At 56.6% G+C, this 22,746-nt stretch overlaps 1 protein-coding gene across 11 annotated transcripts in view; it reads right to left on the bottom strand.

Annotated features, from left to right (window-relative positions):
• The window catches only part of Mad1l1 (mitotic arrest deficient 1 like 1), a 267,255-nt gene that overhangs the window by 124,615 nt on the left and 119,894 nt on the right, over positions 1-22,746 (bottom strand). Inside the window, exon 1 of one of the 11 annotated variants that reach the window (XM_074075394.1) lies at positions 4,593-4,873. The exons of the other annotated variants lie outside the window; for them this stretch is intronic. The gene's annotated coding sequence lies outside the window, so the exon portion shown is untranslated. Of the gene's footprint in view, positions 1-4,592; positions 4,874-22,746 lie in introns of those variants that run through there. 11 annotated transcript variants of the gene reach the window in all.

Genomic DNA, 22,746 nt, shown 5'->3' on the forward strand with positions numbered 1-22,746 from the left:
ATCTCCACTCAGCTGTCTACAGGCTGAGGCCCGCCGTGTCCCCCGGGCAGACCAACCCCAAGGCTCAGTGACCCCAGCATCAGCGCAGTCTATCCGACCCCTGGCCTTCTCTTGTGTAGGAGACGGGCGAGGATGCAGAGGGCGCAGAGGACCGCCTGCTACTGCTCTCCCGAGACCACTGAGCCCATAGCCTCGGGCCACTCTGGCTGCACGCTCTTCCTTCCCGAGCGAGGGACAACATTGTCACCCCAGCGTGGACTTCATAATTAGTTGATGACAAAAAATTCAATAAGCGAGAAATTAAAGTTACAAATCCAACTGGAACTGGTCACATATCTGGGGAAAATCTGTTTCCATGGGAAGGTTTGCAGAGTGTCATAATTTTATTGAAATCCTATATCTTCCCATTGACTTTTATCGCTTCAAACCGGTTACCCGCGTTGTCATTACGGAGCATCGACGCCAGGAGAGGCCGGGCGGGGGATTTCCTTTCATAAACGAGCTGTGATCGCCTCCATTATGGACCAATAAATCTTCCACACACTGCCCTGTGCTGGGCTTCTGTGTCACATCTCCAGGCTCGCTACAGCCAGCACCGAAGAGAAACATAAAGCAAGAAGTTTGCCGTCTGTGCCGTTCTGAGAAGTTGCTTTGTCATTAGGAGAGGGCCGGCCCCACGCCCGTGCGCGTGGGTAATGACTTCGATGACGGATTCCATGGCGGTGAAGCTCGCCTGGCTCCCACTTGGCGACTAATCGCTGCACAAGCAGGAGGTGCCAGTGGAGCCGCAGACGCGCACAGAAGTGCAAAGCAAAGTGGCATTTTCCAGAGTGCTCCTCCTCAGGTACACAGCAGTCCTGCTTGCAGCAACGCTCAGCACAGAATTAGTGGCGAGCAGAAGACAGTCTCACCAAGAAGGAAGCAGCCGGGGCGGCGGAACCACCTGAGCCATTGGGGGGCATAGGAACGCCCTGGTTCCTGTGGTGACCTGGTGCCAGCACTGCTCGCCCCGTGGCAGGAAAAGCCAGCAGCCTGTCCCCACCTAGTCAGCCCCACAGCAAGGAAACTAAGGGAGCAGTGTCGGCAAGGAAGAGTTCCAAGGTCAAGGCCACATAGTGGTGCTCTAGATGAGAAACCGAGGCACAGAGGTAAAGGGCTACAGCTCGCTGTGGTGGAGCGTGCCTGTGAACCTAGGCACACGGGAGGCCTCGGTCTCAGGCTAGCTGGGTGAAAAGCAGGAGACCCTATCTGAAATACAAACCAAACGCAAAAGGGCTGGCGGCGTGGCTCAAGGGGTACAGCGCCTGCCGAGCAAGTGCGAGGCCATGGGTTCAAACCCCAGTACAGTCGCTGACTGGTGTCTGAGCATCCCAACACTGTCCTTCCTTCCACAACGGCCAGGCCCGGCCCGGCCCGAGCATGGACCCAGGTAGGAGGCCAGTAGGGGCCTCAGACGATCATCATGGGACAAGCAGCAGACTGCCTATGCACCCCAAGATAGGAAGATCCCTTCTCATGTCTGTGGGTAAGGGGGCTCTCTGCCCACCACGCCCTCCTCAGGAAAGAGGAAAAGACTCAGGTGAGCAGGCAGTGCTGCAGTCAGGGGAGACAGGGCAGCAGGACCAGGAGGAAGAGAAAATCTGGAGCAGGTGACGGGACCAGGAGACAACATGGAGAGGGCAGCAGACAACACACGTGTGCACGTGGCTGCACAGCGCTGTGCGCCCGAGCGTGCGATACCCCTTCACCAGAGCGAAACCTGCATGCTCTGCTCATCTGCAGGTGGCCAGAGGACAGCAGGACAGCCCTGCTGGTGCTCTCAGCCTGCGGCCCTGGCCCTGTGGAGCGAGGCGTCTCCTGGAGAGCTCTGTGCTGTCACCAGTGTCGCCAGAGCACCCGCGCCGGGGAAGCCTGTCACTCACTTTTCACTCAACTGTGCGTGTGTACTAAGCCTGGGTCCAGCACCGAGAAGGCCCTGTGGGGCTCAGGCAATTAGGGGACCCGGGAGAGGACAGCACAGGCCTCAGGCAGAAGACCCAGGAAAGGGCTGTGGCCTGAGTGACAGAGAGAGGCTGGATGGACACAGGTGACCACAGCACGCACACCACAACTGGCATATGGGGGAAGGTCAGCAATCAGGTGCCCGGCACGGGCAGTGCCCACAGGATGTTGGGGACAGCAGTGAAGATGACAGAGCTCAGTCCATGGTCCCTGGGAGCCCTGGAGGACCTCACAATATGCTGGGGAGCCCCTTGGGACAGAGGGTCACCCGACCCATGTACACACCAAGGCCAGAAGCAGAGTGGGGTTGAGAGGCCACCACACAAGCTGAGACAGCCGGGGGGCAGGCAGGCCTCGTGCCTCAGTAGGGATAGGCAGGGCAGTGGAACTGAAAGCCAAGGGACAGCGATGAGGACAGCCACCCATCCAGGAGCCAGAAAATTCAAGGAGACCAGGCAGGGCGTGGAACAGAGGCATGTGCCCAGACTGGAGGACCAGCCTGCAGCCTGTCACTCTCCAGTGACACGAGGTGTGCCTGCCCGGGCCAGCTCCCAGGCCACAGAGACCTCACAAAGCCATGCCCTGGCTGGCCATCAACTTCCTGTGTGACCTGAGGAAAACAATCAGCCTCTCTGAGCCTCAGGATGCTCACGTGGACAGTGACGAGGGAAAGCACCTCTAGTCATCCTGACAATGAAACACAGGCCTGTGTGACGCTCTGAACACCATGGCCACACCCAGCCAGGTTTCCACCTGGTGTGGGCCACCACGTCGTCACTACGCTGCTTCTAGGACAAACACGCCTGCTGGGACTGGACACGGAGCCCACGTGGGCGGTCTCAAGCTGGCCTTGGGGATGACCAAAGAGGGTCTGAGCTGGGCCCAGTGGCACCCGTGTGCAAGGGCCCCGCCCCAGACCGCGCCCCACCAGCCCTCCAGGAGGAGTGCGGGGTGAGCCGAGGTTGAGCGCATGTTGGCAGATCCTCACTGCTCCCTCCCGAGCCTGGGCTGCCGGGGCTGACTCAGTCCTGCCGCCCACCCACATGGCTTCCCAGCGCCATCTGAAAGGCTCTGGGGGGCCCGTGGGATGCTCTTGCAGGCTCTCCGCCTCCAGCCCTTCCCTTCTGCCACCTCCGTGGCCTCTCACCTAGTCCCCCTGCTCCTCTCAAATCTCAGTCACTCCAGGACGCTGTCTCAGGAAGACAGTGATCACAAACAGCTGCTCCAACCACCGCCCACAAGGAGTCAACGTCGCCCAAAGTCTGAGGGCTCTGAGACAAAGCCAGGGCTGCAGACCTGCCCTGTCCTGCGCCCTCTGCCCACGGCCACCTTCTCCTCGGACCCTGCAGTCACAGTGCACTCTGCAGGGCCCCGGGCAGCAATGCCAGCTGGGCCAGGAGGCGATTCTGCAGAGACCCTGGTCCTCAAGAAGGCTCCTGGTGACCCAGGCCCAGCTCCCAGTCCTGTAAATCAGGCCACATGAGCGAGCTACATCAGCCCCTCAGACGGAGGCTGGCGGGTGACGAGCACAGGCACGACCCTCGGAGGCAGAGGCAGAGGCATGCAAGCTTTGAACTCGGGACAGAGGTGAACCCTGTGGAAAGGCAGGCAATGGACGGAGCAGGGGTGCGGGGGGGGGGGGGGGGGGAGGAAGAGAATTCTGGCCAAAAGGACACTTGCAAACATGGCCCCAGCGCACACAGGGTGGCATGTTGATTTCAAAGCAAAAGGAACATTTGTAAGCATTCAGCAAATGCTATGATATCACACCTGTCACAACAGAATTCAAATGAAACCCCCGCTCAGAACCAACTCTTAAAAGAACAGCAATTGGGCTGGAAATCGACACTTAGAAGAACACTGGGCGGATCCAATGCGTTTGAGAGTCTGGAAACATGCCAGCTAGCAAGGGGTTATACAGAGCCAACGCTGATGGAAATCACACCAAAGTGAGGACAGCCTTCGGGAAAATTCTTTGACTCCTCTGCCTTTTGTATTCAAGAAGGTGGTCCAGTTTTTAACAAAAAGCAGAAAAAAGAGAAAACCGTGTGGTCCAGGTCTATGTCCCCGAGCTGCATGCACACATGCTACACCCTTGGTATGCTCACTGTGCATGCCACAACCACGCCAAGGCACCGTGGCTCCCTGCACACATCACAGCTGTCAGGATGCAATCATGAAGAACATGGAAGGAAATTTACTAACATAATTAGAAAACCTAGACCGGGCACAGTGGCTCACGTATGTAATCCCAGCTACGTGGGAGGCTGAGATCAGGAGGATCGTGGTTCAAGGCCATCTTGGGCAAAAAAAAAAAAAAATTCATGAGACCCCATCTCAACCCGTCACCCCAGCTACATGAAACCCAGCAGGATAAATATCAGCCATTCTTCACATAGACACGGCCTATTCATATGCAGAAAACCAAAAAAAAAATCCTAGAATCCTGACAGAGGAACATCATGCACAGCAAAAACCCAAACAGGAGCCACGCAGAGAGAGGGGAAGGGGTGATGAAGAACTAAAGAAAAGGAAAGAAAGGAGGAAGAGGAGAGGAAAGGGAAAAAGGAAGGAAAAACCATGTCACCAACCCAGGATTCTGTGCCCAGCAAAACTGCCTGTCGAAGCAGAGAGCGATGAGGACTCCCTGAGCCCAGCCAGGGCGCTGCAGCCGCGGTCCTGCGTGCGGGAGGCCAGAGACTCAGCACAACATGGGGAGGACGGCACCAGGGGAGTGAGGATGAAGCGAAATCTCTGGCTCAGCGAGGTCTTTGTTCACCTCAGGCAACTGTCCAAAGCAACAACGGTGCCAGCACAGCGGCCACCATAGGCCCTCAGCAATGGTCACAGGCCCTTGGCGATCACAGGTGCTTGGTGTCGGCGGCAAAGTCCAGAGAGGACTTGGGCTGCTCTCAGCCAGGCACCCGTGTCACATGAGGAACCTCAGGCCATCGGCCTGGGCTGAGAGTGGCCTAAGCATACGGGGCCAACTCTTGGCAAACGCGCTTACGTTTTTTTTAAAGTAATTCTGTGCTGAAAGGAAAAGCACCAATCATAAGAAATGTCCAATTAAAGCCAGACAAGAGAAAGAGAGGAAGTGAAACAAAAAGAAAACTCAGCCTGCGTAGAAAGCAGTGACAATCACTGGGGATGTCACACACCCACTAATGGTCACTTTAAATGTCAACGATCTAGACACGCCAATTAAAAGAGACTGTCAGATTAGAACAACAGGCCTAATTATCTGCTGCCTCCAAAACCCCGCTTTTGAATAACAAGACACCCATTAAAAGTCAGGGGACAGAGAAAGATGCTGTGTTAGTTCCAATCAAAAGACAGCTGGAGGCGGGTGTGGTGGCTCACGCCTATAATCCCAGTTACTCAGGAGGCAGAGATCAGGAGGAGTGAGGTTCGGGTCCAGTCTGGGCATAAAAAGTTAGGAGACCCCATCTCAATCAGTAACCAGGAAGGGTGATCCTAGCTATGTAAGAAGCCACAGGTAGGAGGACTGCGGACCAAGGCCAGCCCAGGCCCTACTGAAAAAGCGCTAAGGTAAAACAGGGAGGGGACATGGTGGCGTGGCTCAAGAGGTACAGCAGCCACCTAGCAGGCGTGAGGCTGAGTCCACACATCAGCACTGCCAAAAAACGGAGGCCAAGAAAGCCGGACGGCCTGTGCTAATGTCAAGCAGAATTCAGACAGGCAGCACATCGGGACAAAGCCACAACAACCCGCCACTTGTCACCTACAACCGTGTGAAGACATGCACGGGAGCAACAGCCGCAGGCAGGGATGACACAGCTGTCCGTGCAGACCGCGCCTGGCTCTCGTCCCCATCGGCAGACAGGGCCAGGCAGACACAGCGAAGCGAATGGCACCATCCATCGACCGCCCCAAGGGACAAGGACGAACGCCTCGGCCCACGGCTCAGCTTCCGGGGACAGTTACAACATGGACCACACCTGTGTGGCCACGAACACATACAAGAACAGGACTGGACACAAAGCCCACACTGAATGACAATGCGACAACACTCAGTAATTAAGCAACCCACCTCCGATCCACGCACAGGTCAACAAAGGCTCAAAAGAGACTCGACGATGATTTGAGCAACAAGAAATTAAAAACGACAACTTGCGAAAATTTGTGGGAGGCAAAAAGGCCGAGCGGAGCCAAGACACTGAAGAAATGACCCGGAGCCACCGGCGCAAGCACCCAGGCAAGAGCCCGAACGCAGAAGAAAACAATAAAAACTAGGGCAGAAACGAGAGGTGGCAAGCAAAATCCACGGAAAAAGCAGCAAGACTGGGCTGGAGGAGCGCCTGCCTAGTAAGTGTGAGACCCGAGTTCAAAGCCAGTACCACCAAATAACAAAAAAGACAAAAACAAAAGAACCCAGAGAACTGGCTGAGCGCGGCCGCACCTGTAGTCCAGCTGCCTGGGGAGACTGAGGCAGGAGGATGGCCTGAGCCCAGGAGGTAGAGGCCAGCTTGGGCAACACTGTGAGATCCCGTCTTAAAAACAGTGACGCTGTGCACAAAGTACACGCTGACGTGTGGGCTGCAGTGGGGAGGAAGGGGCCACACCGGCTCCTCCCTGTGACAAATGCAGCTCAGGAGCACAAGACCAGATGTTACCCGCGGCACAGCTGCAAAGGGAAGACCGGATGGGCGCAGCAAAAACTGCCCTTCTCACCTGCACGCCCCCACATGTGTGCGCGACACGGTAACGGCACGTGCGTGGGGCAGACAGCAAACAGAAGCAAGGGCGCCGGGGCGTCCACGCCTAGAGGAGATGGATACGCGGACGTTTAGCGACTTGGACGGTCTATCCTGTGATCACCAGAGCAGCCACTGGAGAAGGACGACTCGAGAGCCACGCAGTCCCCAAGATGAGGAAGAGAGAACAGAAAGAACGACGTCTGCTCTGTAACAAGGGACCAAAAGAAAAGAAGAAACCAAACACAAACGGAGCCACGCGGTGGACTGACTGAAGCGCGGACACTTCGGGCTGGGTGGGGCTGAGTATAGAATGCTTGCCCGGCACACGGCTGGTCGAGAGTCCCCGGACAGATGGACATGCATGCACCCCACACACAGACACACAATCAGAGATACAGACATGTACACAGACACAGAGATACACACATACACACACGTGGACGGACACACCACACACTCGGAGACACGCATGCACAGGCGTGCACCACACAGCAAAAGCATTTAGGACACCCCAAACGTTTCACTAGAGAAATCCAGATTTTCAGACCAATAAAACACAGAATATCCTCACTCGTATGTAAGTGACACGTGTGAAACCATGAAAGAAGTTTCAAAATGAAAGTAAAAAGTAAAAGCCACAAACATGAGAAGCGAGGTGTGAGCCCAAAGACGTGACGGCTGTGGGAACCCGCGCCACACAAACACAAGGCCAGGTTCACGGGAGACCGCTTCTTCCGCTCCCAGGTGCCTCACGCACTGCCACAACCGACAGGATGGAAAAGCCACCGTCACAGTGGGAAACGTAGACAGTTCTCTCTGGAACAATTCCAGCCAGGACTCAGCTTGGACAAAATAACTGACCTCTGACACATAGACGCCGAGACCACCCACAGCACTGCAGACTGCAGGTGACCCCCGCGTGTGCTCGTCAGGGTGTGAGAACTGGCTGAAGTGGGGTCCTTGAATAGTCCTTGGTAAGTTTGATTTTCAACTTTTTGTTTTTTTGGTGGAAGTGGGATTTGAACAAAGAGCTTCTTGCTTACAGAGCAGGCGCCCTCCCCTCGAGCCACGCTCCAGCCCTCTCGGGAGTTTTAAAGGAGTGGTAGTGTTCAAGCTATAGTCTGAGCACCAGGAATTGCGCTAGAAATCAACAATAAAACAGCTTAATAAAATCACCGAGGGGTTAGCGATTTACTTCTCAATAACCAACCCATTGATCAAAACGAGAACCACAAGAAGCCACCAGTGGCTCACACCTGTAATCCCAGCTACTCGGGTGGCCAAGACTGGGAGGACCACCGTTCAAGGCCAGTTCTGGGGAAAAAAGTTCACGAGACCCCATCTCAACTAACAGCTGGGTGCGGTGGTGCGTGCCTACCATGCCTGTTACAAGAAACCAAACCTAGACTTGAGACTCTCCCCCACAAGGAAAGCCTGGGCCTCAGTACCTTCCCAGGTGCAGTGCAGGAATAGCCAGCCCCAACCCCACACGGACTGACGCAGGCCTCCGACTCCATTGTCACGGGTGGCAAATCCTCAGTGAGCACGTGGACAGAGCGAAGGCGACACTGCACAGAAAGCATGGCCACCGAACAAACGGGCTTCTCCCCAGAACGGAAGTGCAACTAATCTAATTCACATTAACAGAATAGACAAAAGTGGCTAAGTCACCATCTGCTCAGGATGGGACAATGTGACAACAAACTCTTCTTAGCAAAGGCGGAAACAGAGCTCCTCCAGGGGGCAGTCCCTTGCTGTGGGCGTGACCAGGAACAGCCACGTGGTGACAACTAGGCTGAGGCCAAGGAGGACAGAAACATGGCGACCAACACCTCTGTGCCAAGCAGGGCTGGACACCGAGTAGCAGAATGAAGCAAGAAAAGACCCCAGGTATAAAGCTGAGATTAAAAACGACCGCTGGCGGACATGCTTGTGACCCAGATACAAAGGAGGGGACTTTACCAGTGCTGTTCCACAGCCAGGAACGGAGTTCAGTTGTCCATGAAGCAGAAACGGCAGAAATGACATTTCAGAAAACGCCATTTGCACCATGACACAAAACCCAAGGAGCTGCCAGGAGCCTTCGTGACTTACAGGCAAAAACAAGGACAAGAACGAGGGCGACTCAGGGGACGCGTGTCCCTCGATGTGGCCCCAGAAAAACCCAGCAGGCCACTTGCTGGGAACCAACGGGCAGGGCCATGAACCTTGCAGGAAAGGAGAGTGGCCCTGGACAGCCTGCTCATCTGAGGACAAGTGCACTGGGCTCTGTCACAGGCAGGACTAAAGAAAGCCACACGGACACTGTGGTATGAGCAGAAACACAGACAGACCAGTGAAGTGACATGGAGTCCAGAAAGGGACTGGCAGCCTTGGGGACGGGTGTTATGAGCACACGGCACGGGGGACCAAGGGGGAGGCAAGCAGGGAGGGGAGGGTGACACAGAACAGCAGAGCCTCATGCTGAAGAAGCCAAGCTGAAACGGCCGACGGCCTGGAGGGACAGCTTTCCCGCACAGGTCACAGGCGACTTCATGACTATCGTGACGTTTTGGAACTGACACATTGGAGTGCGTCAAAATTAAGAATTTCTGTGAATAAAAAACCTGCTTCAGACGAGGGAGATGTTCACAGTACACACGTCTGGCAAGAGGCGAGCGTCAGAATTCGGAAACAAGCCTTACAATTAAATCGGGTGGAGCGCTGGCCTAGCGTTCACAAGGCTGTGGTTCTATTCCTAGCACTGACAGACGGACAAAATCACCTTTACAAGTCACCAAGAGAAAGAGGAAGAAAAACAGGCCGTGAACGTGACGCCTTTGTCCCCGGAGGTGTCCCAATGGGCAGCAAACACGGAGCAGGCTCAGCCTCACCGTGCTCTGGGACAGGCACAGTGACAACACCATGAGACACCACTACGACCCCAGGATGACATGTGGCAAGACACGGCTGTGTACCATCACGGCCACCAGCACTGGGCGGGGTGAGCATGTGACACAGGCCCCCACCGTGGGGCAGCCACACTCGGGGACAGACAGAAAACCACATGCACGGAGGCTTACGGTGACATCGGTCACCACTGCTGGGAGTTCAAGTGCCATCAAGAGGAGGAGGAAAATACGCCACGGTGCATGACAAGACAGAACGAAGTGACTGCACACAGCAAAGGAGCGGTGGGCAGAAGAAACCAAACACGGAAAAAAACTAGCTAGCATTTGTTGTCCTCAACGCAGAGAAACTAAAGCAGATACCTTAAAGCAACTGAGGCCAATAGGAGAAGGGGACCAGGAACTAGAGAAAAGGTGAGATCAAGAAGAATTAACCTAGAAGGTAACACCCACGCACAGGAAATCAATGTGAGTCAATGCCCTGTATAGCTATCCTTATCTCAACCAGCAAAAACCCTTGTTCCTTCCTATTATTGCTTATACTCTCTCTACAACAAAATTAGAAATAAGGGCAAAATAGTTTCTGCCGGGTATTGAGGGGGTGGGGGGGAGAGGGAGGCGGCGGAGTGGGTGGTAAGGGAGGGGGTGGGGGCAGGGGGGAGAAGTGACCCAAACATAGTATGCACATATGAATAAAATAAAAATTAAAAAAAAAAGATTACATTCACCCGCTCCACTTTTTTAAAATTTAAAACAGCAAAACTAACAGCGGTGCTCGTGTCGGGAACAGCAGGCCCCCCAAGGTAGCGGTGCCACTCTACTTCTTGGTCCCAGGGGTCACAGACATCACTTGAGCACATGAGGAGAAGGCATTGCATCCAGTGCTGTGCTCTGAAGAAAGGTAAATGGAGTGATTTTAAAGCGCACTGTGGCTGTGCTGTCACACTGCCAGCAGCTTACAAAAAGCCCAGTCAGCCAAGACCAGCCACCCCACACCGTGGCCACAGCACCCCGGGAGGGCCAGCCACCTGTGCGTACGTTCGGGGGCCAAGGGAGGTGGGCGGCAGTGTGCGGCCTGGGCCCAGATGGAAGCTGGGAGCCAAGAGGGCTCTGGACAAGGAGCAGCAAGCGGGAGCGGAATTTCAGAAGTGAATCCAGGGTCTGTGGCTATGGTGAGGCGTGAGGGGTCAAGGATGATGGAGAAGAGAGCAAGACGCAAGATCACAGCCCAGAAAAGGGCTCTGGACCTGCCCAGGCCTCACCTCTCCTGCAATCCCAGCTCCACTCGGCTCTTAGGCGTGAGACCTCCAAACGCCCAGCCTGCTCCCGGCGGTGCCTCCATGAACCCAGCCGTTTCCACAGGGCACCTGACAGGAGCGAGGGGCCCAGAGACGCTGGGCTTGGCACGGAGGTGACGGCTCCTCCACACGCCACGATCCATACTCAGAAGTTATGCAGGAAGCACACGGGTCACCCCGCTACAAAGGATCAACGCAGAGTCCCGGTGACAAGTGCCAGTGGCTGACGCTTATTAACTGTGGTGAATCGGGTGACATGCGCGCCACTGATGAAGGCTGAATCGGATCACTGTGGCGGAGTGCGGTCCCGTTAATTTCCGTGTGGTGACCTCAACAAAGCACTCGCAAGGTCTCGGCCACGGCACTTCCTGCGTGTCTCAGAGTGGGTAAGGCTAATGGAGCGCGGCACACCACCTGGAGACAACCAGCGCCTAGAAAGCAGTGCCCGGCCCACGCGGCACGAGGCCGTCGGCCTGGGCTTGATGACAGCGCTGGGACACCGGCCGGCCTGGGAAGCCGAGAACCATGGCGACGCTGAGCTCTGCTGGTGAGCTGGCTCCCGGCGAGGCCATCGGCCTTCACTGGTGCTCCGAAGGACGGTCCCCCGCGGGTGGAGCCGCAGGCCTCCTGGCCCCGGCCACCGTGTCAACCGTGTTAGCACCTGATGGCCCTCCCGGGTGCTCACCTCCTCTGTCCTCCTCACAAGGTCATCTCATGTGGCCAGGAAACCAAGTTCCCGTGTGCTGAGCTGCACTTGTGAGCCTCAGGCTTCCGTGAAGCCCACGGGTGAGGAAACAGCCAGGAGGCTACCATGCTATTCACCAAGGACGGATAAGGTTATCTCCACACCCGGCCAGGTGACCGGGTGCACACAGTGTGACCCCAGGCCCACCCGAGTGTCGGCTGTGACTGCTGACGCCTCCCTCCCCGCAGCCCACGCCTCGCTTGGGGGACAGGAGGCCGAGGGCTCCCACCGGCAGCAATTTCCACATCTTGATAAAAAGCTCTTACACCACCTACTGCAGCCAGGAGTGGGAACAAATCAAGACTTCCCGAAGCAATTGTGCCGATGTCACACTGCTCTATTACAAATTCTGTTTCATTTACGGTTCTGGCATTACGCACTCCCAGCACCCACCGAGCCGACGGCGCTCCCGATGGCAGCTCCGCACACGTGCACATGGCCGACGACTAAGCGTCACATTAGACTTCGCGGACAGCCAGGCAAGTGTCGAGAAGCCACGCTGACAGCCAGCTGCCCACAGCAGGAAGAAGAGGAGACTGCACCTACAATGTCCTCCGAGCAGTGTGTCCCTAACCACAGAGGCAGTTGACCACAGGGCTGGGACGGGGCCACAGGCCTTTCTGAGCACGGTAGCCCTGGGCTCCCAGCCGGCCCTACCAGCCGCCCAAGCCTGCTTTCCGTGGGTAAGGCAGACCGAGAGGGATGGACTCAGTCCACGCAGTTCAGCTTAGAACACTGCCACTCCAGCAGGGAGGTGGGGTTTCACGAGGGCAACGCTGGAAGGAGCTCCCGCACATGCTGCCCCCAGCAAACTGCCCGCCGGGAGGCTCTGCACCCGGCCCCTTCGGCCTCCTGTCCTGACAAGGGCTCAGTAAGCACTGACCCCACTGAAAACAGAAGGGAACAATGGGCCAGCAGCTTCAGAACCACCAGAGCCAGGCATGTCCCCTTGCCCTGCCGGGTGAGAAACTAGAGAACAAGGTCACTGGGCATCAGAGGCAGAGCCAAGCTCCGCACACAGCTGCAGCCTGAGCGCCTGGCATGCCAGGAGGAGGCAGACGGACGTGTGCATGGACCGGCGCTTATGAAGTCAAAGCCACACCCAGCTCTGGGCTTGTCCACCACGGACAGCAAAAAGACAACAGGGCAACTGTCACCCCAACACCTTGAGAAAGCTATACAAATCCAGGTCTCAGGGGACACATGGAACAACCCAAATAGCCCATCCTTGACTCAGACACAAAGGTCGGGTGCCCCCAGGGGCCGGGGAAGTCTGGTCCCCTGCTCTGCAGCGGCTCACGGGGACAGGCTGGCTTTGCCATGTTTCCTTGTAAGGCTTGCCTTGCTGGAGAGCAGAAGTCAACATGAGAGCATTTGGCCAGCTGGACGCTGTGTCCTGTCAAGGGTGAGAAGTTGGCAAAGTCAACCAGACGGTGAACTCAGGTCCAGGGCTCTGGGCCTGGCCACATGGCTCTGCAGAACAATCAGGGGACAGACATCGTCCTCCTCCCCGAGGACTTGGTCTTGTGAAGGAGCTGGACGTGAGCATCAAACAGAGGAGCAAAGGCAACTGAGGTGACAGCCACAGCCAGGAAGAAAACGACTGCTCTGGGCAGGGCCCTAGCACGGAGGGACAGTGACGTGAGAGGTCCTGTCTGGGGACTAACAGCTGGGCAGGCCTCGCAGAGTGAGGACAGGACCTGCACAGACTGTGTGGAAGCAAAACCTCTCGGGTTACACCCAGGAAGGCAACCGCGTCCTCACTTTGGGGGAGCTGCAAGTCACTTCCAGAGCAGCCACACAATTTCCATCCCACTAGCAACGGAAGAGCCAAGTGGTTCTCGTCGTCCCTGCTGGCATTCGGTGCGGACACCACTCTGACCGCGGACGCTTTGCCATGCAAGGGGCACTCACTGCCATCCCACTTGGGTTACCCTAACAGTCAGTGGTGTCGACCCCTTTCCTGTGCTTGCTGGTCACCCATGCGTACACCTGGCCACAGATGTCTGTGAAACCCTTCTGCTTACATTCCGGGTGCTTTTGCTTTGCTTTTTCCTTTTTTGTTGGCACTGGGGTTTGAACTCAGGTCTCAAGCTTCCTAAGCAGACGCTCTGCCACTTAAGCCATACCTATAGTCCTTTGTGTTTTAGTTATTTTTGTGAATAGGAGTCTCTCATTTTTACCCAAGTCAGCCTGCACCACGATCCTATTTATGCATCTCTCAGTAGCTGGGATTACAGGCTCATGCCTCCATACCTGGCTAAATTGGTTGAAGATGGGGTCTCCCTAACTCTTTACTTAGGCTGGCCTAGAATCTGAATCCTCTTGATCTCTGCCTCCCAAGTAGCTGGGATTATAGGTGTGAGCCACCACACCTGGCCTCCTTTTGAGAGTTCTCTACATACTGAAGATCAGAGTCCCTGTCGGCTCGTGGCCTGCACTGCCTCCTCAAGCCCTCTGCCCTGTCTTTGCATCTCCTCTCTGGATCTCTCATAGACATCTCTGATTTTGATGAAGCCCAGTTTCTAGATTTTTCCACCATGGACCACAATTTTGATGTCAAGGCTCAGACTCTCGAGGACGGTTTTGTAGTGCAGTTTTACACGTGAGCTTGTGAGTGGAAGGTGTGAGGGTGACACAGGGGAACATCTGTGTCCAGAGCTGTGCAATTGCTCCAAGCACCATCATTTAACAGGCTATCTTTCCTGGTAAATGGCTTCTGGGCCATGCTCAGGAATCAGTTGGCCCAAAGCAAGAAGGAAGGAAGGAGACGCTGAAGAGCGGGGCAGAAGTAAGCGAACTAGAGGACAGAGAGACAGACATCGGCCAGGGCCAGCCGACTCTCTGAAAATCGACAAAACTGGCAAAAACCTTTGGCTAGAACGCCCACAAGAAAGAGAAATGGCTGGAGCGCTGGAGCCAAGGATGGGCCAGGACACAGATAAGGGCGTATGATAAACCAGATGACAAAGTCCTAAAAACGCACGAACCCAAAACTGACACAAGAGAAACTGGAATCTGAACAGAGTTCAGACCCAGACAGCAAGCAGCGACCAGAGACTGAGGCTGCTGCTGGGCTCCTCGGAGGGCGCTCGTCACCTGCTCCTCCTCGGAGTCCCTGCCACCACCACAGGGAGGCCCGGCCCTGAGCTCGCTTTTACCGGCCTGCGTGCTCCAATCTGACGCTGAACGCTCAGATGCTTTCCCACTCCCTCCTTATGCTGCTGGCCCCACCCAGAACCTACATGTCGGTGACCGTCGGCGACCCTCGGTTCACGGTCAGTCACCCTTCCATCCAGGCTGCTGCTCCCATCCCCTGGCTACAACGTCGGCATCCCTGGGCTTCTCTGAATCTTGTAGCCAAGAACAAGAACATGACTGACCCCGACCCCCTCTCCCTGCGCGCCCGTGAGGGACACTCACATGCAATGTGCTGTGTCCTGCCTGCAGCAAGAAGCGTGCCCTTGACAAGCCGTGCCGGGAAGGACGGGTCTGGCACCTCTTATCCATCTTAGGGGAAGGGTAGGAGTCTGGCCTCTGTGACACAGCTACAGACACAGCCAGCCTGCCAGCGTGTCACCTGAGCCTGTACTTTCCCACAACCCTGGCAATAGCTGGCCCCAACGCCCTCACTCTCCCTTGGGAAGGCAGTCACCTCCAGAGAGACGGAAATGAGACTCCACCTTTCCCCACCCATGGGAACAACTGAGCAAACCCCATCTCACCACTGTCACCAGCAGACCTTCGTGTGTTTCCCAAGTGACACCTAAGACACACTGAGGTCACCACGCCCTGCACTGAAGGCACAGAACACAGAGACTGGTGACCACACACTTTGCCTACAGAGGACAGAGGGGACCATGCACACAAGTGTCACCTACAGGTTGCAAAAGTGCCAGCCACACCAAGGTGGCCCACCATGAAAGGGGACACTCGGGAGCCTTCTTCCCCTGGCCCATCAGCCACCAAAGGCACCCGCCTAGGGGAGGCCAAGGTGAGCTGCATCCCCGCCAGCAAGTGGGGCGTGAGTCTCACTAGAACCACACAGGGACATCTGTCGTGCAAGAGAACAGGTGCACACCATACACCTCCCCGTGCTCCACGGCTTCCAGACCCTGCAACTCTGGCACCTGCCACCAAGGCATCAACGCTTATTCCTTTGGTGACACCAGGCGAGCCCTGGCTCGTGGGCAAGCCAAAGTCTTTTCTTATTGCAGACAGGGCGCTCCGAGCACAGGGCTCGGCCAACACCGACCCACTGGCCAGGACAACAGGCTCTGGAGAGACGGTGAACTTGGGCAGGCTGCTCTCTGCGTCCTATTTATAGAGTTGCTTAGGCAGTGACATTGGTGTGCATAAAGCGCCCGATTACGCAGGGTAAGATGCAGTCTTGATGGAGACAGACAAGTCAGCCACAGAGATGCTGCGGGAAATGAGGGGAGGGGAACCGTACCACTGACTCCCATATTCAGGCCCTGCGCTGTCCACAGGGACACAAATAAACAAACAAACATTACAGTGCTCGTCTGGCCTTCCCATGGTTTTCTCCTGTAGTGGTATGCCAGGAGCTGACACCTTTGCCAGCCCTGGTGGCAGGGCAGTATTAGCATGTAAATAGTGACAGAGATGAGCGAATGAAGGCAGGGAGGAGCTCTTTAATTAACTTTAATCTTCTGAAAGCCAGTGCAGTGCCCGCCAGGACTGAGGGGCCGCGCTGGGCTGTGACGGGGCTCTGGCACCTGGCACAGGGCATGGGATGCATGCTTGCTGGGCACTGATTTCTGGTTGCCACTGGGACTCACAGACAGCCCTGCAGGGTTCCAAAGGTGAGCAGCACTGCCCGAGCCTCTGGCCAGCCCAGAGAGCTCCAAGGTCAGCTTCCTGCCCACGTCCAGCTCTCCAGCATTGGCACTGCCCGGCAAAGAAACAAGAAACAGAGCCGCTGGGTCTGTCCTGCTGGCGGCATGAGTGCAGATGGGGTCTATCGCAGTGATCTGAGAGCTGGCACAGAGCTCCCCAGATGGCATGGGCAGCTGAAAACAGCGTGGGAAAGGAGCCTCGTGGAGCCAACGCCACCGACATGGGTGGGGCTGCAGGGAAGGGGCCGGGCTGTCTATAAAACACACGCTCCCAGAAGGCCTGTTCCCAGGAACTCCTGCCACCCCAGTGCTATGCACTCAATCCTGCAGTGCCCTTGGGCAGCCACGCCCACCAGGTCCAGGTCCAGGGAGGAAGCTGGGACAACCTAGCCAAGCTTCCCACAGCAGTGACCATGGAGCCAGGACTGGACATGCACTCTAGCTCCAGAGGGACATGCCCAGTCACGAGGCCTCAGTGGTCAGAGAAGCCGTCAGCACACACTGCGAGCAGGTGATACCCAGCATGCACTAGGCCCATCACTGGAAACAGCACTGCCTCCTGAGGACACCATGCACACAGCTGGCATGACTCAAACACGCCGACAGCTCGCGTTAGCCAGCCTCTGAACAAGCATGGCCGAGGCTGTCACCAGTCCCTAGGGCCTGCTGCTGCTTCTTCCTGTCCTCACAGTGAGGGGCTGTGTGGCCCACTTGTCCTCCTGCTCAGCCTTACTGAGTTCAGGATGCAAACAGGCAAAACTAGGAACCAAGTCTCCAGCTTCTGTGCATGAAAGAGAGACACGGCACAGCACACCAGGCCCTGGGTCGGGGTACAACCAGGAGAGGAGAGGGGGCCAGCATGATGGCATCCTCACAAACAAGCTGCTGCTCCCAGGAGACCCACAGCCCAACCCAAGACCCCTGAGCTGGGCGCTTCCCTTGGGGGACAGGAGTCCAGCCTGCAGTCTCAGTGGTGACATCTGTGAGAGCCAGGCCCTGTCCAATCAGGCTGGGGCATGGGACACAGGTCCCCAACTCTGCTAGAAGGTCATCGACCCCTCCCAAGGCCACTACTCAGAAAAGGCAACAGCTGAGAGCACACGCCTGGCCACGCTTCCCACGTCAGCCCTGTGCTCTGCATTTACGTAAAGCCGTCTCTCTCGGGAGCGTGCGAGGGGCTGAACGAGGCTGGCTTCCACGGGAATAAATCATGCTTCTGTAACCAGCAGTATTTCTTTAACCGGAGGTTAATAAATCACCGATACAGGCTAACCGGTGGATCTGATTTATTTGAGAGTTTCATAACGCTGTGTTTAAGATAAAGCCTTTTATAAAAGCTTATTACAGAGCCGGAGGACGCCCCAGAGCAGCGACAGTCACTTAGTGGGATTTGCAGGCCCCACAGCAAGTGAAAAATTTAACAGAAGCCCTCAAGGAAGGGGAGGAGAGCAAAATGGGAGACACTTTGTCACCCAGCAAGCTCAGCCTCAGTCAAAGGCACCTCAGGGCCTGTCCCAGGGAGACTCCCAAAGCCAGGCCAAGAAGGTGTCAGCCAAGCCTGCCCCGGAGAGCAAGGCCGGAGCAGAGGTTAAGTCCAAGTCCTCCCAGGGGCCCCAAACGGAGGCCAAACCAGCACCACGCAGAAGGCTGCACAGCCCCCTCATCCTCTGAGCAGGCGCAAGTTGCCTTCTTGTTACAGGGAATGGGCCAAGGCCCCACGGAGACAGCACAGCCCCACGGGGTCCAGCAGAGGGCTGGCCCAGCGCATCTGGGAGAGGGCATCCTTTCCTTTGCGAAGGCCCAGGCCCTAGAACCGGTACCATCTTGAGAAGTCAGAGGTCCCCTGGCAGACGTTGCTCCTCAGCTGGGCTGGGGACCCCCTTGCCTGCTCACCCTGCAGAGCAGAGACCCTCCTTCCCAGGCCCGTACACGGCAGCATGCTACTGGAAGGGCACTTCAGGCCCCGAGAACTCCATGCCTCCCTCACCTGCACAGCCGCTGGCTGGAGCTAGGAGTCCCACATCCTCCCCTCATCTGAGGCCTGAGGCACCACCCTCCACACCAGACACCTCCGTGGCCAGGCCTGGTGGGGGGTCAAGAGGAACGAAATGGTGTGAACACCACGGAAACTTCTAGTTTAAAAAGGCTAAGCGAACTCGGGAAGGCAAAAATGCAGAAAGTGTCCAAATTTGTCAGACTTTTCCAGAAGCCCAGCATCTGCACGGGTGTTGGAGGCCCTCCAGGGCTGACGCCCCCAATGTGGACCACTGTCACTCAGAGTGACGCCAAGACTGCCCACGCCGAGCCAAGTGGTGCTGTGAAGCTCTGGGTGGCGAGGACAAGTGCCACCAGCCCGGGCCACCAGCCCGGGCCATAGGTCCAACACCCGATCTCTGGCTGAAGAAGAGACCGGCCACTTTGACCCTTGGTCACTCCTCACAGACTCAAGCACCTTCAGTCTCTGGACCCCAGCCAGTAAAAGACTCCCTGACCTAAAGGGGTCAAAGCAGCATCCCCTCCCCCACCAAAACACACGCGTCCTGGCCACACCGACGGTCAGCTCGGTGGACGAGTGGGCTGGGGGGAAAGAGTCACGCTCCCTGCAGCTCCAAGGATGAGGTCCGTCTGGCACAGCACCCCAGCCTGCGCTACTCCCTCCCTGAGTCCCCAGAGTTCCCCCAGTTCTACAGACACAGCGACAGCAAGCAAGGGGCTCTCAGAGAGACCCCAACCGCCTCATGGAGTGCAGACTGACGCCCAGCCCTGGGACAGCGCTATCAACTACAGACATGGCTCGGGGGGGTGCTGGGGGGCTTTGATCTGGCAGGACGTCCTCCTCACTGAGGCTTTGTGGGGGGCAGTCTGGGTCTTTGGGGCTGAAGTTAACCTTTAACCAAAAATACATCCACTCCAACCACGCCCCTGCTGTGAGTCGCTTTCCACACCATGATGGATGGCATTTAATCCCCTCCAGCGGGAGAACCCCAGAGCTGTGGGTGCCCACCCTGCTCTATTGCTATTTAATCACCAGTAGGATGGCGAGAGCCAGTCCTCCTCTACTGGGCTTAATATTCCACGAGGGTCTCGTGGGAGCAGCAGCCATTCCGGCTTTCCTGGTGAGCGTGCATGCACGCACACCCCGCTCCAGTACACGGGGTGGGGACAGTGCCAGTGGGGGAAGAAGCTGGAGACTGACTCCACACCTCCATCCCTGCCAGGAAGCTCACAGCCTCGAGCTGCGCAGTTCCCCACCTGGGCCCGTCGCAGATCCCTCCTTCATAAAAAAGGAACTTAGGGAATTCTCTCATATTCACAAAATGACTTTTAAACGGATTATAATAATGACAGTGAAAATAAGGTCATCTGACGAATGCTAGCATCGCGGTTTCATCAAGCAAGGTCTCTCTGGTAACAGGACCCTCGCGGGAAACACGAGGCAAAGGTACGGCCAACAGACACCATGACGAGGAGAAGCCCCCGGTGAGCTGGCCAGTGGGGCCTGGAACAGCCCAGGAACCTCCCTAGACGGTGAGTACCACGAGCACAGGGACCTCACAGGATTCTTGGGAACTAGGCGGGAGTGACAGAGCTGCCCAGTGCCAGCACAAATGCTGATGTGGTCACCGGCAGGCCAAGGGCAGACGCCCCTGAGCCTAGGACAGCAGGAGAGGCCAGTGGCGTCAATATCTCTGAAGCAGTCTCCAGGAGGGGCCGCGATGCGGTGGCTATTTTTAGAAGCAACACTCCAGAGGCGGCCATGGCAGGGAGCCATGCCTTTGAGCACGACCATCAATTTCCACCTGCAGCCTTTCCTTTCCTTTCAGGATCAAGGTTATTCAAAGATTTGGATTTCTTCGAAGTTGGGCTAAGAAGGGAAGAGGTCTCCAGCACAGACGAGCCTGAGCAAGGCAAGGCCAGGCAAACGCAAGCCATGGGATCAGGGACAGGGTTCCAAACCCAGGCCTTCCAGGGTCTCCTATATGTCCTGACTCCCCTGGACACAGGAGGCCCCATATGGCCAGGTCAGGCCAAAGACCACCTGTGCTGGACAGAAAAGGCCTAGTCTAGGCATTACAGACCCCTCTCTGGGCACCTGGCCAGACCTCGCTTCTCTGAGCCTTGGTTTCTCTTCTGTAAGGTGAGTGTCCTCGGCTCATGAATGACATATCCCTGTCCTGGCTGAGACAGCAGGCTTGACAACACCAAGCAGCTGTGCCGTGGCCACCCAGGGATGAAAGGGTGCCTCAGGGCCTGGCTGACTGGGTTCGGGTGTTGAAGAGCACACAGCTCCATAAACAAGACTGAAGGCAGGTGAGTGCAGTACTTTAGAACTCAGAACGACTGCAGAAAAGTCCACGGACAAAACACTAAAACTCCTGAAGGCACTGAGAAGACCCGCCTTGCCTGTCCCCACAGCCCCGCCCCTAGGGATATTTCAGAAACTGTGGCTTGTCCTGCTACACACAGTGTTGTGAACTAATCCCTCTGGGAAGTCCTCTCTGGAGAGGACTCAAGGGACCTGTGTCCTCAGGATGCCCTTTGGGAAGGGGTGCTATCTACGGTGGCAGGCGGGCAGAGAGGAATACAGAGCAAAGGAGAAAGACACCGTCTGTGACACTTGCCACCCCCATGCACCTCAACCGGTCTGCACGCCCCCACGCGGCCCCGGCCCCTCTGCATGCATCCAGTCACCGTCAGCAGGCCATAGTGGGTCCTGAGCGGTGCAAGTCTCACTCCAAATGCATCAGCTGACCACAGAGAAGGGTACAAAAAGGCGGGGACAGCAGGGCCAGGACACCCGGCTCCTCACACGACCCACTGACAGCCACACTTCCGTCAATTGCCACCATCTTCCAGGTCACGGCATCAAACAGAAACATCTGTGTCTGCTACCTCCCACCAGCACATTCAGATGTCCTGGAAATCCCATCAGGTGGCAGCCATAAGGTCACCTGTCTCAGGAGCCAGGACAGCACCTGTGTATCCTTGCATGCCCACTGGGCACTGCAGAGCACAGGGGAACGTGAAGAGAGCAGCGGAGAAACTGGGGGTGCAGGCTGCACCGTGGGGCAGGGCAGAGGTGCTCCCCAGCAGGGTGCGCGATGCAACTCAGCCTCTCTCTGGTCAGACGAAGGAGCCTGACACTCGCCAGGTATTTACCGAGTGCTTCCCATGTGCAAGGATTCCTGTGCCCGGGAAACACGACAGGAAAAGGGTCCCTGCCTCAGGAGGGACAAGATGGCAAGCCAGGCCGGCCAGGGAGGGGAGGCAGTGGCAGGGAAAGAGGAAGCATGGGCCCAGGCCCCGTGACACATGGAGGGAGCAGGACAGGGGACTGAGAGGCCTGGCTTCTCTGCAGGGCGAGGGCGCTGCCTCCGAACTCCGCCCACCCTGAGGCCCAGAGAGGCAGAGGCCTCGGGACTGAGCCCATCAGCAGCCTGGCCCCAATGGTGGCGACAGCACAGGTCACCCTGCTCCCACCTTGGCGCACGCCCACAGCCTATCTATCTTAATAACATCTTCAGACTACAGAGGGACAAAAGACGTCTTGTTCTGATTTCATTTTATTTCCTAAAATTGCTTTTCTCTCTCTAAACGCTTTCTTCTGTTCCTGCAGCCTTCCTGGTGGGACAGTATGAGAATACCATGGCAAAGTTCACTTTCCAGTGACTTTGCAAAGGGCACCTTTCCAGACCCATGGGTGCTGAGAAGGGCCTGGGTGGGTGGGTTGTGGCTCTGAGTGCGAGTTTCACAGCACACAAGTCCTGCTGGCTGCTAACAAGGATGACCATGGGCTTCAAAGAGCAACCTTGTCCAGGACACGTGGCTGGGGGCGTCCCCCACCCCACCTTCACCCCTCCGGCCAATGTCAAGCAGGTGCGGAGGGTGCTAAAAGAAGCAAATAGGCCGTGGTCTGAATTTGGGCAGCCTTGTGTTGACCAGGCTGTAGGTGTCACTGTGTGCCACCCAACCTCACCTCACCAGCATTCAGGACCAGGCCTTGACCTTCAGTGAGTGCACTCCATGGCCCAAACTCAGAGGAGCGACGCCCTGCACAGAACAAAAGGTCTGCAGCCCGCTAGCTGCCCGGGGCAGACAGTGAATTCATGCTCCATCCAGTCCATTACCTGGGTACAGGTGCAGAGCTCAGTCATAACAGTGAGGTGGCGAGGGAACAGGAAACAGCACAGCAGAGCCCAGCAGCCATGTCTGCCTGCTGCACACTCAGCCATT

This window comes from Castor canadensis, chromosome 6 (assembly GCF_047511655.1).
Source record: "Castor canadensis chromosome 6, mCasCan1.hap1v2, whole genome shotgun sequence".
Lineage (NCBI taxonomy): Eukaryota > Metazoa > Chordata > Mammalia > Rodentia > Castoridae > Castor > Castor canadensis.